This window comes from Lucilia sericata, unplaced genomic scaffold (genome assembly GCF_015586225.1).
Source record: "Lucilia sericata isolate MDLA Ls3-8-SP2 unplaced genomic scaffold, ASM1558622v1 Contig000015F_arrow, whole genome shotgun sequence".
NCBI classification, from domain to species: Eukaryota; Metazoa; Arthropoda; class Insecta; order Diptera; family Calliphoridae; genus Lucilia; species Lucilia sericata.
This window is the reverse complement of record NW_023994054.1, coordinates 1,301,727-1,307,609: the sequence shown is the minus strand read 5'-3', so window position 1 is coordinate 1,307,609 and position 5,883 is coordinate 1,301,727.

The window sequence follows — 5,883 nt, the reverse complement described above, 5'->3', positions numbered from 1 at the left end:
TTAGCCACAGGCTACATTTATAACAAAAAAATGCAAAAAAACAAAAAACATCATAAAAAGAAGAAGATAAAACATTAATTACAACAATTATAGTTATGTAAAATTTCAGTATAACAAAGATAAAGAAAAAAAAAAACAAAATTAAATTTAATAAAAAAACATATAAAATTACAAACAAAAATCTCTTATAAAATGATGACAACTCAATAAAGAAAACAAAAGGGAAAACTTATCAAAACAAACATCTAAAAGTAATGCAACAAATTTTACTTTATTTAAAGCAAGAACACAACAACAAATATATTGAAAGTTTTCAACACACAAGGAAAACAATTTACCTAGCAATCAATTGAATTTTTCAAAATTTAAACGAGTAAACACAAAAAAAAGAAACAGGTAATTTTATTACTTTTTTTTTTAATTAATTTATTATTTCAATTTACATTTTTATTTGGACAAAAATGGATTTCTTTAAGCAATTTATTTTACTCATTGATCTCTTAATGTAATTGAAATGTAAAACAAAAATTTAACTCCGTTTAGCTGTATGCGTTCAGTATTAGATTCATTCTAGGGTTTATAGTTCCAAAAATTGGCCCAGAATTTAGGACAAATAAATAAGTTTGTCTATAGGTACAGTTATTTTTTATTGGCTCTCTAGTTTACTCAAAAAATATAAAAATAAAAACATATTGGTAGTGTATTTATACAAAAAACTAAAAATACTATTTTTGCTGTTTGAAAAATGGGATAAAAATGAAAACAAAATTGGATAGTATTTCTTTTAAAAGTTTTACGTTTTAAAAAACATTGCAGTTGGATTCTTGGATAAGGATTCTAATAATGGTGAGTTATTCTTTACAGCTTTATACTATTACACTTATAAAACTGAACGTGTTAATTACCCCTATTCTGCATTTCGATTACGTTTCCGCATTCAGTTACGCTACGATTGAAAATTCGTATTCCGATAAAAAAAAAACGGAATCGTAAGAAAAAGAAGAAGCAATTCTATATTATTTCAATACTTTACGATTGTGTGTATTGTGCATTACGATCGTAACTACGTTTTTGTAAGTTGTTATTTTAGTGACGGAGGATCGAATCGAAATGCAGAATACCAAAGTTGCCAAACAGAGAAAATTTTAATTCAAATTGAATATCCACTATTAAGAGGCTATATTGATTCTGTCATTCTTTTGGTTAGACATCAAAAAATCGGTCATAGACACATGGTTTTTAATAAGATTTCGTTCACGATATATTCTCGTTCCTTATTCAATCCTGTTTTCTAAACAATTTACATATTGTGAATGTTCACGATAGCAATTTTTCCTACATTCCAAGGAAACAAAAATATCAATTATATTGATAATAGGGGATTACTTGCAAAGCACTCCATTATCCTACCGTCATCGGACATAGTGTTTTAGTTATTATTTTATATCGGCTGTACTGTTGTAATATCCGGAATAAAATTGCTAAAAGTAAATGATTATCATGGAAAAATAAATCAATAATAATATTAAAACAAAAAAAAAAAACGGTATCATTCTGAAAGAATTTTTCGTTTTCTAAAGATGCAAAAATATGGAAATAGTTATAGTTTCGATTGGAATGGAATTCTGTGACAAGTTTGATACTTTTGCCCCTACTGTTAGTTTCTTATGATTCAAATGTTACAGGGGATTTATTCTTCATTTTTATTGACCTAAAACGCAAACCGACTTAATTAATTAATAGAAATATGTTATGCATAAGTGGGCGATCGGCCACTCGCAATGTCATCTCCAGTTGAAAATTCAAAAATTTGAAATGTTAAGAAAGCCATAAGATAAATAAAAGAAAGCAAGGAGTTATTCAGTATTTCAATTCGTAAAAAAAGTTTTTGAAACACATTTTTTTCTTTCGCATACAGTTCGCAGAGTAACCGCCAGGAAATAGAGAGTAGAAATAGAGTTGTAGTGCAATATATATAGTATAGAGGGAAACTAAAGAAATGTGTTTGCAAAGAATTGAGGAAATATAGAGATAAATATTCAACGACTCCTACCGACACAGGTTTAAGAATTCATTTCCCATTATGCATTAATAAAAGAAGACATGTTTTAAAGTATTAATTTCTCTTTAGGTTTGAATCGAAATATTTACTAAAAAATGGGATTTCTTTTAATAAATAAAATGGTTATGATTTTAAAGTTAAAAATAAATATTAATTGGATAAATTTTAAAATAAATAAATTTAACGAAATTTGGAGAAGGTATAACAACAAAATTGATAGGAATAATCACCCCTATTCGGCATTTCAATTCGAATCGAAGTTTTCTCCGTTTAGCAACTTTGGTATTCTGCGTTTCGATACGACACTCCGTCACATAAACAACAACTTACAAAAACGTAGCTACGATCGTAATGCAGAATACACACAATCGTAAAGTATTGAAATAATATGGAATTGCTTCTTCTTTTTCTTCCGATTCCGTTTTCGATCGTAGCGTAACTGAATGCGGAAACGTAATCGAAATGCAGAATAGGGGGGGAATAACTGCGAAATTGATTCTTATCTGAATATGTAAAAGGTCTATTTATTTCAATTAAAATTTTAATCGAAATAAATCTATTAATAGATACATAATTGAGAATGACTACAGTTTCATTCTCTTTTGTACCGACAACTTTATTAACTTTAACAATAAATATTCAATATTGATGAATTGTTAAAAATTGGAGATAATTCCTTTTGAAAAATAATCAATTCTAATAAAAAAAATATCTAACAAAACAAAAACAATTCGAAATTTGTTTGTTTTTCTAAATATTTTTTTTTTATCATATCGATATATAAATAAAAAAATAAATTCCTTTAACAAATCCATTTTTTGAAATTATTTCAAACTTTCTTGTTTTTTTAATTTCTAACTAAAATAAAATAATTGTTGTATTATAGGTCATAAATTAAACTCTAACCTTAAAGGTAAATAAAAAGAAAATAAAATAAAAAACATTTTTTTACTGAACATACAAAATAAATAATTAAATAAATTAAAAACAGCCAATAATAACTAAAACAAAAAAATCACCACAAAATAATAAAAATAAAAAAATAATTAAATATATATCATCATATTTGTCATGTTAAGAAAATAAATTAATTATAAATAAATACAAATATATTCAAAATAAAAAAAAAAATATCTTTAATGATAAAAGGAAAATCCAAAAAATGTTTTCCCCAACAAATCAAGTTTTTTTTTTGGTATAAGTTATTATAATTATAAATATTATGAAAAAGTTTTTATTTGTTTAGTTTATAAATAAACATACATACACATACATACTTATAGTATATTTAAAACATAATATCTCTTAAACCAACTAAATACTTTGTGCAAAAGGTTTCCTTGTTTCATTTCAAATATTTTCTACATTTTTAATTCACACAAATAAACATTTAATTTGTATTTCATAAATGAGTTAAACAAAAACAAAATACTATTTCGTAAGTGTATTTTTTTTTAATTTATAAATAATAATTTCCTTACAAAAAACAACACTAGTTTGTAAACCTTTAAAAAGAAAAGGAATTAAATTATCATTTAAACAAACAAAAAACACAATTTAGTTTTATTTTTTTTACAATAATAATTATTTGTGTAATTGTTTGAGATTATTTTGTGGTTATATAATAACCTTGCAAAATTCTTTTAAATATTAATCTATTTATTGGGTTTCAGAATCGTTTAAAATTTATTTCACAATAATAAAGTACAAAATACATACTTAAATATTTTCAAAACTTTAAACTATTAATATTTCATTCCTTAATCTGTGACCCATATCTGTTTGTATTATTGGATGTATTTTTACTTTTTATTACCTTAAATCAAAAAATCACCTCTATAAAAGCTTAAATCACAAAAATATTTTAAAATTAAAGTTTGTTCATGTCGACGAAAGTATTTGTTGAACATTTGTTGTTTCTTTTTTTCTTTCTTTCTTTCAATAAAAGGCTTTATAGTAATTGTAATAATTGAAATTCAAATAATTAACACAAAACAATAATCATAAAATATTAAATTATATTTCTATTGATTTTTAAGTTGTGTATTTAGGATTTTAATGTCTTCATAATAAAATAAACATTTATATGAGTAATTAATCTAAAACAAAAGCAACCAACTCTAAATTATAAAACACAAATTATAAAAAAAAGAAAAATGAAAAGAAACAAAAATCATTAAAAAATAGTTTTAAATAGTTTTTAAACGAAAATCAAATGGTGTTTTATTTAAACATAAGGAAAACTCGTTTGTTCAAACTTAATAATGAAGTAATTTTTTTAAGCCTTGTACTTTTCTGGGTATTTTCTTCAGTCAGAAAAACTCTATTAGAGAACTTTTTTTCTTTGCAAAATTGACCGTAGTTTTTGGTTGATTGGTTTAGAATCTGAATCTGAACTTTTTCAAGTTTCCTTTCTTAAAAATCAATGACGAAATAATTTTTGTGTAACTCGATATTATCAGTTACCACAAGTCTATAATCAAATATGTTTTTTTTTGCAAAACTGAACCCTCATAATATGTTTTATTTCGTTATCTAATGGTTTAGAATCTGAACTTTTTTAAATACGAATCTGTGGACTAGCATCCCTGAACATATCAGAATGAAGATCCCACATTGTTCTGCTATTCAATTAGAATCGAAATTTTCTTTGTTTGGCAACATTGATATTCTGCATTTCGATTCGACAAGTTTCTGACCTACATAATGAATAGAATTTTAACCTTAAGATAATGATCCAATAGAACAAACGTTTTTAGAGTCCAAAGGGAAGAAGCTTGATATTGAAAATCACTTTCGATGTTAAAGTTCGAAACATTTCGATATTGAATGCCATCATCTGGATAACGTATACGGTAATTTGCCCCCTGATTATAAAGGAAACATAATCACCCCTAGCCTGTATTTCAATCCGAATCAAAATTTTCTCCGTTTGACAATTTTGATATTTTGCATTTCGATTCGAAGCTCCGTTACTAAAATAAAACCAAAATGTAGTTGCGATCGCAATGCAAAATACATACAATCGTAAAGCATTGAAATAAAATTGAGTTGCTTCTTCTTTTTCTTACGATTTCGTTTCGTATCGTAACTGAATGCAGAAACGTAATCGAAATGCAGAATAGGGGTGAATAGTTTATGACTTCTAATATTACCGGAAAAAAATCGAAAAGTTGATTTTTTAGATTTATAGATGATTCAAAAACAAGGTTAAGATATCTGAAAGAGGAACAATCTTTTATTTTGGAGTCAATATATGGGATCAACGATGGAGAGATTCTTAGGGCAGATTCGGATTCAGAGCAGCTCATTCCATTTAAAAGTTAAGATCTGGTTCACGGGTTAAACATTTGTTGGCTTGTCTTATAAATAATTTTACTTAAAGGCGAATTCAGTAATTCGACGCCTGGTAATAAATAAATACCGAAGCCACTTTTTAATACTTTTGTAATGCTAGTTATAACACTTTTTTGGCACATAGTCAAATGGTATAAAGGCTTAACTAGTAAATAATATAGGGTTTATTCACAGAACATAATGACCACATACATACTTAGCCACCAAGTTAAGCAATTAGCTAGAACTTTATTACGACCCTATACTCATATCTTAATAAGTATATATTCACAAGTTACAACTATAATAACCCACCACTTTTACCAAATATAAATCAAAGCAGTTGGCATGGCAACTGTAAAAGGTCAAAACTAAAAAGTTTTCCTAAGAACGAAAATTTCAGAAACCCCTTTAGGAACTACGCAGCACAAGTTTTTTTTTTTTTTAGAAGCAAACAAAGTCTATTTTATAAAAAAAAAACAAAA